Source organism: Vipera berus (assembly GCF_964194415.1).
Source record: "Vipera berus genome assembly, chromosome: 1".
NCBI lineage: Eukaryota > Metazoa > Chordata > Lepidosauria > Squamata > Viperidae > Vipera > Vipera berus.
The window spans coordinates 294,594,775-294,606,993 of record NC_138202.1 but is presented as its reverse complement, the minus strand read 5'-3'; positions in this window follow the sequence as shown (position 1 = coordinate 294,606,993).

The following is a 12,219-nucleotide window of genomic DNA, read 5'->3' as shown; positions in this document are numbered from 1 at the left end:
TTCATTATTGTCAAGTTTGTATTTGTTAGAAGATCGCATTTCCAAAAAAATCCCCCCCCAGATAGATTCAAGTTAATTATGACCATTATTTATGCAAGCATCTGTACCAAAACAGATCATGGATTCATTGTTACCTTGGAGCAATTATTAACAAGTTTTCTGGTATCTTTATATCCTTTCAAGTTACCTGTATCTAAGGAAATGGCAATGAATCCATTTCAGGGTGTGGGGGAGGGAAGAGAAATTACTTTTGTCTGAGCTAGGAAACAAAATAAGAACAGCCTAGAGCTACTATCTGAAGCCAAATAATATCCATTTCATACATTATTGCACATGGGGGAAAGAGAGAAAATATGTTGAAATGGATATAAATCAGGAAAAGTTTCTATAAGGGAATATTTATGTGACTTGTATGGATTTTGTTATGTGTAAACACTGACTGGATATCAGATATGGTTTTTGAGTCAAGGAGAGTTAAGTCCATCAATCAAAATGGGTTAACTTGATGATCTTTATTATATTGTGATGGGGTAATTTTAAGGAAGGCAGGGGGCAGTTCTTTGCTCTCTCCTTTCAGAGTTCTTTGTTATTCTGGTTTATAAATTGTAACCATAACAAATGCCTTTAAATCTGTAATATTAAATTACTGCTGCCATTTCAGATTTTGAGAATGAAAGGGAAACATCAGTGTGGGGACAGGATTCCTAGGAATATTTCCATCCCTTTCTTTCTCGAACTTGAAATATAGGGCATTTGTAATTGAATGTGAGTATACATTCTGCCTTAAGGCAGACTGTTGGGATAGCATACTTTAAACTCTGCCAGTTTTACCACTAACAGCAGTCTAGGTTTAACAGCATAAAGGTCTGCAGCAAACCAAGATTGTATCACAATGATACATGTGCATTGATTGTATCATGCAAAAAAACATGCTTAGATATTTGCATCAGACATTGGGATGTAAGTTTGACATGGTGGAGTTTGCATTATGACTGAATGATGTAGGTTTTGTGATTCCCTCCCTCCCCTTCCCCCTTTTCTAGAGAATATTGCTGTTTTGTTTCTAGTGGAAAATCTTTCTGGCACACCAAGAAATGCCAACTGTCTTGGTCCGAATGCCAAAGCTAGGAGTTATACCAAGTCACTGGTCTCTTGCACAAGATCCACGAACAAGAACTGCATTATCTTATATAGGAGATTAACCAAGGGCACTCAGTTACAGTACAAGTAGTCCTCACTTAATGATCACTTGTTCAGTGACTAAAGTGCTGAATGAGGGGGACTTATGACAGGTCCTTATGACAGCATCCCTATGGCCATATGCTCATGATTCAGGCACTTAGTAACCAGCTTGCTATTACAACATTGTAATGTCTATTGTCACCACCATTTGTGACTTTTCCTGCTGCTTCCAATGGGCAAAATCAATGGGAAGTCAGCAGGAGGTCACAAGTGTTGACCACCTGCCATTGTGCTTAGTGACCATTCTGGAGTCACTTAATAACAGCAATCAGAACTGGAACTGCTGTAAGATGGTGCAATCACACACATCATGCTTTATGACCCCGGCCCTTAGCGATGGAGTTGCCAGTCCTGATTAACATAATTAAGTAAGAACTACCTGTACAGGTGATAAGAAGACATAGTAATTAAAAGATATACAAGTATCCTTCATGGTGCTTTGATACACAAATTGTAATCAAATTATTCTAAAAAGCTGTACTGTACTTAGTTGCAGTAACAGAGACAAAAGGTAGCCACAACAGAAATTGTCATCCAAAGTTATGCTTGTGAAGCATGATCTTTATAACCAATTAGTCATTAACACGTAGCCATGGTCAGGTGATTCAGCCTGTGTTCTTATTCCAGATCTTCCCATATTGCAACTTTAGAGTGATTAGAGATAGAAGATTATATGCCTACAATGTATTTACTGAGTTGTCAATCATGACTAATCCCATAGATTATGTTTCTTCCGTGTGTGTGTGTGTGTGTGTGTGTGTATTATAATGGTTAAATACTACAGTATCCCATTAACTTTCATTAGACTTTGATCGGAATCTGCATTGTATCTAAGGTAATGCGAAAAACATTTTAAAAGCTATATTGAAACAATTTTCTTCACCCACTTCTGTATGGACTAATTTAAATCCAATAGTTTCATTTTACATTTCTCAAAGTTAAATCAATGGGACTTCAAAGTTTTTCTGACCCATTTGTCCAGAGTATTTTCAATATCAAAGTGGCCACTTCTTCAACAGCTGTTTCTTTTCACTGATTCTTGGGTTTTATTTTTTATTTTTGGCTAAGATCATGTATGGAAGCTATTTCCTTTAGATTTTAGATCAACAAGAAGAAATGAAATTTGCATGTTTTGGTTTATTTCACTGGAAATGCTGAAAAGCTGTAAGGCAAATATCCTGAGCAGGGCACTGGACCCTTGTAAATGTTGATGAATGCATTTTGCAGAGTTCTGGGAAAGATTTTGCCTGTGCTGTGTACTTTATTTAGAACATAAAATACCCACAAAATTCCAGGTTACAGCTTAACTACCATGAATAGCCAAAACCCAAATTTGAATGGTATCCATTAAATTTGGAATCAGGAAATGCCACTGGGTTAGGTTTGGGGGCTGGTGTTTTTTGTGTAAGGAGGCTTATGTTCATTATATACCACAAGCATTTTCTTAAAGTCTTTGGAGCTTAAATTAAGGGTGCCAGTTTTAGAGACCATGGGGGTGGGCAATTTGGCTGGGCGTTGGCTACATCTTAATTTTAATTAAAGCCTTGCTAATTTGCTATATTGACATAAGGGTCTTACTTGACCAAATCTTTAAAAATTCTTGTTCCAATGGGGGACATTCTTCACTGTTGCAAAATGCTACCAGATTGAATTTGATTGCAATAAATAGCCCTTGAATCTATCAGGATTGCTGGAGATGCTAGATAGTAATCTGAAAGATCCATTTCCAGTGCAGCTTACTGGCAGCTGGTAAAATTTATCTGTCTGGTAAACCTTTAGGCTGATCCGAGACCATGTAAAATAGCCTTGTCTTGAAATTAAAATTCTCTCAAGCTGCCCAAATTAAATGCAATTCAGCTTATTCTAAAAAGGCAGTAACAAGAGACAAGAGAAAATAAGAAACTGAATTCAGGCTGTGATACTTTAATTCCATCCAAGAGATTAGTATATAATGCCTGTGGGACCTGAGTAATTTGGGCCTGGAGTAGGGAACAAAACCTCTAACACAGACCATCTGAACACTGATTTTCAAAAGTGGTTTGATAAGTGCAAATCCAAGGGCTGCAGACAGACAGACAGGTTGCAAGAAGCAAGTAGTTTTCTGACCAGCAGAGGAAGCAGATATATTAAAGACATGGCTGTTCAAGTTGAAACTAAGAAAGATTTCGTTCTATTGCATGTATAATTTCCCATTGCCTGCTTGGTGTTACAAGGAGACCAGTAAAATAATTTATACCTTCTTGTATAAGGTCTTTTAAGTTTTGAGAGCGCCCATTTATAGTCTTTGGCCTCGGTCCCATTACATGTTAAAATGGATCAATGAGGGGGTAATAAATTAATTCCCCAGGGATCACTTAATGTAATGGTGTGTAGGCCCAGTGATGTACAAGTTTAAGCTAACTCCATTTGGTCAATTGGATCATTGTCGTACCTAAAATTGAGTTGTTTTGCATACTTAGTGCTCCATTAAAAGGTGCTGGAAGGAGAGAAAAGGGAAAAGCAAGCCTTTCCATCACAAAACTCACTGCTAAGATGGGCTGATGGAATACCAGGCTGTTTGATGGAGAATGTGGGAGGCAGCTCTGTATTCTGCAAACTGAGTTTTTCACTCACTGTGGTTATGCATAGCCAGAATCAACAGTAAGGAGATTTGATTGGTGAATGAGTGACTGGGTTAAATCACTGTAAGAACATAACCCATATGTTTGTGACATATTTGGCATCTAAGTACAGCTTGCCAATGGTTGGATAAATGTTGCCAATCCAATTGTTGTGCAAAATGTTTTTTGTTCAGATTTTATAAAATACCAGGCTTGTTTGCCTTGGCAGTTAATAAAAGGATGACTCTTCCATAGGATTACACTGAATTCGAATACACAGTAAGGTGAGGGCTTGTTGGTTTATAGTTGAATCTGAATGACTTCCCGGTGGTTTTATCCACTGTGTTAAGTCAGGCCTACAAACAGATTGCGATAATAGCCTCTTTGTGTTGGACCTTCAAACTTTTCCTATGGGGCTTCTGCTGAGATGCTGCATGGTAGTGGGCGGTCAAAATGCATAGGCAATGCCAGCAACAGCTCTGTAGTACTTGCTTCCATGAAGCTGAACAAATCCTCTCTGTAGAACACAGATTGGAATGCAGATTTTTCTGGATGGAACCTAACTGTAGCAGAGTCTTGGCACAACTCTCCTTCCAAATAGTCTGGGCAGCCAGAACCTCTAGTGTGATCTATCGGGAGATTAGTAAGCTACTTCCTCCTGATTTCAAGGTAGCTACAACAGCTCATAAGAAAACCTTTGTAAGGAACCTATCCTGTCTTATTCCCTTATACTTCCCAGGAGCTGGCACATCTATCTGATTTTTTTTTCTGACCAACATGGGGAAAGGATTGATTTTTCTAAAAATATTATAAATACTGAAGGTATTTACCATAGTTTTATGAGTACACTTCTATAATTTGGTTCTCCCAGGGAAAATATTGCCTAAGTCAATCATATAAAACTGCTACAAATTTGGGCTGTTTCTAGCAGAGACCATAGATCATCTAATGGACTGGTTGAAAATGTCTTGATTAATGCTCAGAACAATTGTAAGCAAAACTTGATGGTTGATTCCATATGCAATTTTGGGCAAGTAGACAATTACTTTGAATTTAGGAGATCTTCCTGAATTTTGGAAAGTTTCAATATTTGGGACTGAACAGTCCAGAATAAGCCAAATCCAATTTTGGAGATGTATTTTGGCACATAAAACTCGTGGTCTTACTTGTAAGTAAATATGAATATCTAACATTCACTGCAAATAATTCCAGCAATGTGGAATCTTCTGCATATTTATGTCTTCAAACAATATATCTCTAATATTACCACAACTATTATCAATAATTCTAAACACTAAAATACACTAAACAGATAAGGAGCATTGCACAATTCTTACTTGCTCCATGTTGAACCATTCACTAAGCACTGTACCATATTCAGATGCATTCTTTATTTCTATCAATTTCCAAGAGGGCACAAGGATATGGCATTTTTAAGCAAATTGTCAGTGGTAAAAGAGTGCAATACTTTTCCAGTGAAGATCTAAAGAACTGGGAAGATCTTGGAGGAGTGGGCTGAAGGGAGGGAGGGAAGAGAATTTTGGGAATTTGTGCTTTTTGTTCTCATACACATTTCCCAAGGATTTGCTGCAGAGCAAAAGTCTGGTCTTCACATTCTTTTTGGTAAAAGCCTCACTGGATTTCCCAGATGTCGGGATAATGGTGCTGTTTTAAATTGTATTTTATATTTTTATTTTGATAAACCATCTTGGGAATATTATGCACTAAAAATCCAGCCTATAAATAACTGTGAAAGTATGCATTCAATAATGATCCAGAAATACTAGACATGTTTTAGCGGGTTATCCCTTTGCAAATCTAACTCAAAAAATATTGACACAGGTTACTAGTTTAAAATATTTGCAGTAGTTCCATAAATGCCATCCAAGGTCTCCAGTAAAAATCTAACGATATGGAAAGGATGCACCGATAGAAGGAAGCATTTGTAGCTCAGGGTTGAGGATGTTTATACACACACAAACACAAGATATCACCCAGGTTCAAATTCACTTTGAGATACTTAAAGAAATTGTAAAGAGTGAAAGTCTTCTTTGAAAGTTTACTTTAAAAATATGTTTGTTGTTTTAAATCTAACAAGTTGAGTATAGCTCTCCAAATCTTGTTAAGCAGATAAAGTAAAATATCCCTCCAGTAGAGCTTGTATATTGGTAATTATGATGATATAGTCCTGCTGTTTTCTTGATAACATTATGGGAATGATTTCCATTATCTTCTGATCTTTCACATCCCTGTCTAGTCTGCAATCCCGATATTTCCTGATTATCTGCCACAAGAGATTAACCAGGTCTGACCCTGTTCTACTTACTGAAGATCAAAAGGTCAGTTATATGTTGCTGTTGCTGTGATGTTAAGACACAAAGCCTTCTTAATATGCCCTATTTAAGCTGTCTTGGCACCAGTCTCTAGGCAGTGTTTCACCAGATTCTCTGATAGGTCATTCTGATAAAAACACAGTTTAAGTATGATGGAAGCCTTGGAAAAGCAGGGCAGGGCAAGTTCTATATTAGAAAAAGCGAAATGGTGCCTCAGGAAGGAGATTTGGGATAGCAATAACTCTACAAATTTTAGCTTCTTCTTCTTCTTCTTCTTCTTCTTCTTCTTCTTCCTCTTCCTCTTCCTCTTCCTCTTCTTCTTCTTCTTCTTCTTCTTCTTCTTCTTCTTCTTCTTCTTCTTCTTCTTCTTCTTCTTCTTCTTCTTCTTCTTCTTCTTCTTCCTCTTCTTCTTCTTCTTCTTCTTCTTCTTCTTCTTCTTCTTCTTCTTCTTCTTCTTCTTCTTCTTCTTCTTCTTCTTCTTCTTCTTCTTCTACATGGTAGAAGAACACTAGTTGGGTTCTGTCTTCTTCTCAGGTGCCAAAGAATTTTGGGTTATAGGAATTCTGTACCTTGACTTAAGAATCCACTATTTGTTTCTCTACCCAAGGCAGTCAAAGATCTTGGTCAATCTACATAATATTGCTTATATCCTAATATTCTCTATATAATAATAAGCTGTTCCTTATTGTGCTATCTTTTCTGATGATGAATTATGGGATGCTGTATTTTTTTAAAGAAGGAACCGCGAATAGCTATTTTGTTACTCAGTATAAAGCAATATATGGCAAAAAAATGTAATTGTAAAAATACTTTAATGAAACCTAGATAAAATTTCCTTCTAGTTATGGTTAACACCTGATTACTTCAAGGACACCTCTCTGTTTTGGGCAGCAATATAGAAGTGGTTTGCAATCACCTTTTTTCCGAACATTGGTAGTGGACAACCTGGCCACCTTTGTCTAAGCCTGAAAACTAAGCAGGGTTGCTGAAAGTAATCTGGAGAAACCTCTACAAAGTATTAGGGCTATTGGCTAACCTGGAAAGTTGAAAAAAATCTCAAAGGACACATATATAGGAATATCCACAATGTTTGCCACTCTCTGAGCAGAAAATACTCTTGAATTGGTCAGGAATTTAATAGAAAGAGTTGCAGAAATATTAATCAAAATAAGTAATGAATAAATGTTAGAAGGCATTTTAAAGGAAATTGATGCAATCTAGACACTTTCTTGGTTAATATGTGCCAAAGGTATACCTAGGTCCAATTGAACTAAAAATAACCGTACTAAATAAGCAATCAATAACCAAAAACACAAATTATCTGGTCTAAAGGTCTAACTCAGCATTCCTTTTTCTTATTTTCTACTTCAAGCAACCTGACCTTTCTTAACTGTTTTCTAATAGCTTGAACTGCTAGGAGAATTTTTAATAACCAATTTCTGTGATTACATTGTTGAAGTTGAAGGAATGTCACTATAGGATTCAGTTTAATTAAAGCCCCACACATCTACTCTCTCTCTTTGTCTTCCTTGTTTGTTGACTACTGTGAAATGTCATGGCTTAATATGCAGAGGTCAAACAGCAGCCATGCTGTTAAGTTCAACAAGATCTTTTCAAGAAGCAATTGTTCCAAAGATTATTTCCACCAGGAAATCGATGCTGACTACTTCTCTACTTCATTCCCAAATACTTTTACACTCTGTTTGTTTTATTAATTGGTTGTTTTCCATTATTTTTCTGGGAAAGATGAACTATCTCACACCTGGTTAGTAAAAGCCTAATGTAATTGTGATAGGTTCAAGGTGGCTTTGAGAATAGGAGAAAGCATGAGTATAGAAATCTGTTGTTGATCCTGAAGTCATTTGGGGTTTTCCCAGATCCTAAGACATATAATCCAATCCAATGGTTCAAAGATCGTCTATGATGAATATTGATCCATTTTTAAAGAAAGTGTATTCAGGAGTTCCAGAATCAACCACATTAATTCTGTGGACCTGAGAAAAACCAGTGTCATCTTTCTATTTCATCAGTAAAAAGAACAAAATTATCTAGTCCTGAAGCTAGAGTAGCTATAATAGTAAGCAGAAGATTGGCTCTCACAAATAGGAGTTGTGTTGATCCATACAACTGCACTTTTCATGCGCTATAGTTGAGAGAAGAAACCCCCAGCAAATGTATAGTTTGTACTAACTAGTCCCTCCTGCTTTGGTTTCTAAGCAAAGGAAAAACTGTAGAGTTAGTGCCCTTGTCTCAGGCCACTTATATGAAGCTCCACATGAGAAAAAAAATACCATTAGATTTTTAAGAGTGATGGCAATTAAGTGCAGGGGAAAAAGAGAACTATCCCATTCTCTCCTAAAAATGAATATACCTTCAGTTTGTCTGTGGTTCTTTCTTATTGCTTATAATGTTTATTTGTTCTGAAATAGAAATTAAAGATGACAATCTTAAAACAAATATACTAAGGAAGGAAAGGAAAGTGAGCCTTTTTTGTAATCATCCCAAAGATCACAAGTAGAAAAATGTAGTCTTTGTTGAAACACATGAGGCTTCTATCCTCTCCCTACTGCACTATGTACAGTTCCACTGGCTTGCAAAGTGCTAGTAGTTTCTCTCCCCTACCCATTCATTTAATAGTCAAAGGAACAATATTATGTCATGGACAAATATAAATGCACAAAAAGAAAAAAGAGTTAAGAATATAGACCAATGTCAGATGTTTTCTATTTGCTGATTGACTGGGTTTACAACACCATTTTTATGTTATGTGAATCTAGCTGTGGATTTTATAAGAGATCCATTAGCCCAATAATGAATGTGACATAGCTGTCACAACATTATTTTGTATTAAATTCCTACTAACTGAAGTTCACTTTGCCTCTGTGCTGAGAATGCAATACCCCAAATTTCAGTTCTTCCACCAAAAATTGATACATGTACAATTCTGCTTTAATATAATTCATATTATTTTAATATGCTGCATCCAACGTAAGGTTTTCTTGTGATTATTGGTTTTTTTTGTAGCATAAACAACATCAACCTCTACAGGGACGGGTGCTTGAATTAAATGAACCCAAACATTTCATTAAAGAGAAGTATCATGTTCTTGGACTACTTATTGGAGGAAGGTTAAATGAAAAATCTAAAAACTCTGTCAATCAGGATTTTTATGTAAGATGGGATTGTCACATTGATTTGAACTGCTGTGTTAGCAAAAGCAAGGCAGAATGTACCGTACAATGTCATCATCTTTGCTTCTCAATTCAGGTTCCAAAATATTGCTAACATCAGTAGTCCAAGATACATGTCACTATTAAAAGCACATAGCTAGAACTTTTTACTCTTTTATTTCCTTCTCCCTCCTCCCCTCCCTTTCTAGGTATTTCCTACTACAGTGAAAAATGTAGGTGAAAAGGTAGTTTTCATCCCTACCGTTTGGAATTTTGATTGGTTCTATTAAAGGCAGGGGTATATACCCAGTTCCCTTAAAGATCTTGCATAATATATATTTTTTTACAAAACATTCCTGAATATAATCTGTGTTTCTGGACTAGTCACTCTCTCTTTCTGTCTCTGCCAATCCATCTCACAGGATTGTTGTTACTGTGGGGAAATGAGTGTCAGGAATATTAATATATAGATATGCTAGACAATCCAGTGATCTATTGGGTCATCTTTTGAGAGAAAGGTAGTGCAGTCTGATGTGGCTAGATAAAACAGAATAAGCATGAGCAAAAAAGCAGTTGGAGCAGGAGTGACTTCTAATTTCCTGCCAGCTTGCCCATTGACTTGCAGAAACGGGACCGTAGCAATAGCCACAGTTTTGCAAATAAAACTTGTTTGGTTCAGGCAGACGAATGACTCAGAGAAGTTAACAGCAAAATGGTTTATTCAATACACATATGTCAACTGTCAACTGTCACAATAACTCTGGCTTTTATACTAGAGCTGTTTAAACTGTATCCAATCACAAGTCCGGGTTTTCCCGCCTTTACAACTTTAACCAATAGTTGCACCAGAATCTCCCGCTTCAAGGAACCTTCTTTGCAACCAGCTACTTACATGTTTGCAACAAAGCTACTGACATAACACCCCTTCCCCCCCAGTTGATGTTATTTATTGACGTAATCTCTCAAGTATTTGGGTGGCCTATGGACCCTAGATGGATATCTATTGGTTTGGTTACTTAAGTCATTGCTAGCTGACTGTCTGCTAGGCTGGCTTATATTTATGGGTCTGGACTCTTGAATTACAGGCTCTGACGCTTCTCTACTAACAGGCTGTGATTGTTGTTGTGTTTGATGTTGATGCTCAGCTATTGCAGGCCTGCTCAAAGAGGACAGCTCCCAGTCAATTTGGCCGTGTTGTGGGTTAGCTGTGGACACACTGGTTTGAATTTCCACTTCCCCGCTAACCGGCAGGTTGTTATGATTACACCAAGATGCAGTGTTCCCCCCGTGTACGCTTTGACCCCCATCTACTGGCATACTTCCAATAACTCTCTTCCTTAGCTGATCTATGTGTCTTTTACTTATTCTATTCCCTTCCCCCTCAATGGTGTAAGACAACGGCCCCATTATGTCAGTGACCACCCCCGGGACCCATTTGTCCCCCTGTCCATAGTTTCTGGCCCAGACTAAGTCTCCAATTTTGAATGATCTGTTTGGAATGTCCGGTTCAGCACTTGAGGGTAGTTTGTCAGGATGTAGCCTGTCCAGTTTGGTGGTTAGCCGTTTGCCCCACCTCATTTCCGCCGGGCTTTTCCCAGTAGCCGTGCAAGGGGTTGTGTGCTGGGTCAGCAAAAAGTCTGCCAGTCTTTGGTGCCAATCGCCACGGATGATTCGCCTCAAGGCGTCTTTGGTGGTTCTCACGTTGCGTTCAGCCAAGCCATTGGTGGACGGGTGGAAGGGTGCTGATGTTGCATGCCTAATCGAGTTGGCCCTGAGGAAGTCCTGAAATTCAACAGAGGTGAATTGTGGCCCATTATCCGATACAATCACATCAGGTAACCCATGAGTGGCAAAGAGGCCCCTTAAGACCTGTATTGTTCTACCAGATGTCATTGAACTGACAGGCACTACCTCTAGCCACCTAGAGAAACTGTCCACCACAACTAGGAAGGTTAAACCTTGAAAAGGTCCAGCAAAATCAATATGAATCCTAGACCAAGGATTCCTGGCCAATTCCCACTTATGAGTGTGAGTGTGTGGCAGCTCAGGTCTAGATCACTGACACAAATAACATCCTGAAACACATTCTTCAATGTCTTTATCAAGTCCTGGCCACCACAAGTGACTTCTAGCTAATGCCTTCATACGTACTATTCCAGGGTGACCCTCATGTAATTCTGATAAAACTATAGATCTGTGGAGTTCAGGAATGACAACACGGTTGCCCCACAATATACATCCCAAATGGGATGATAGTTCATTCTTCCTCCTAAAATATGGAATGTACTTGGCATCAGGGTTAGTACTAGGCCACCCACTGAGGACCCAGGCCATGATCCTTTTGAGGATAAGGTCTTTTTTAGTAGCCTCAGCTATTTCTTTTGCAGTTAAAGGGCAATCAGGAATTTCCTGTAATGACATAATTTGTCCCACTGGAGCAGGGTCCTCCTCTGTGTTGCTTAAGGGCAGTCTGCTAAGGGCATCTGCATGGCCCATTTCCTTACCTGGTCTATGTTGAAGTGAGAATGAATATGCTGAGAGGAAAATTGACCACCTCAGCATCCTGGGAGACATTATTTGGGGTGTCTGTTTATCGGTGGTAAACAGTCCCAATAATGGTTTGTGGTCAGTGAGTATGGTAAAGTTCCTACCATAAAGGTAATCATGGAACTTTTTTACTCCTGCCACGATTGCTAATGCTTCTCTATCAATCTGTGCATAATTCCGTTCGGCTTTGGTAAGCGTCCTGGAATAGTATGCAATTGGCTTTTGAATACCTTGACTATCCAAGTGACTGATAACAGCCCCCACACCATAAGGTGAAGCATCACAAGCTAAATAGATTGGTTTATTCTCAATAAAATGAGTTACTGT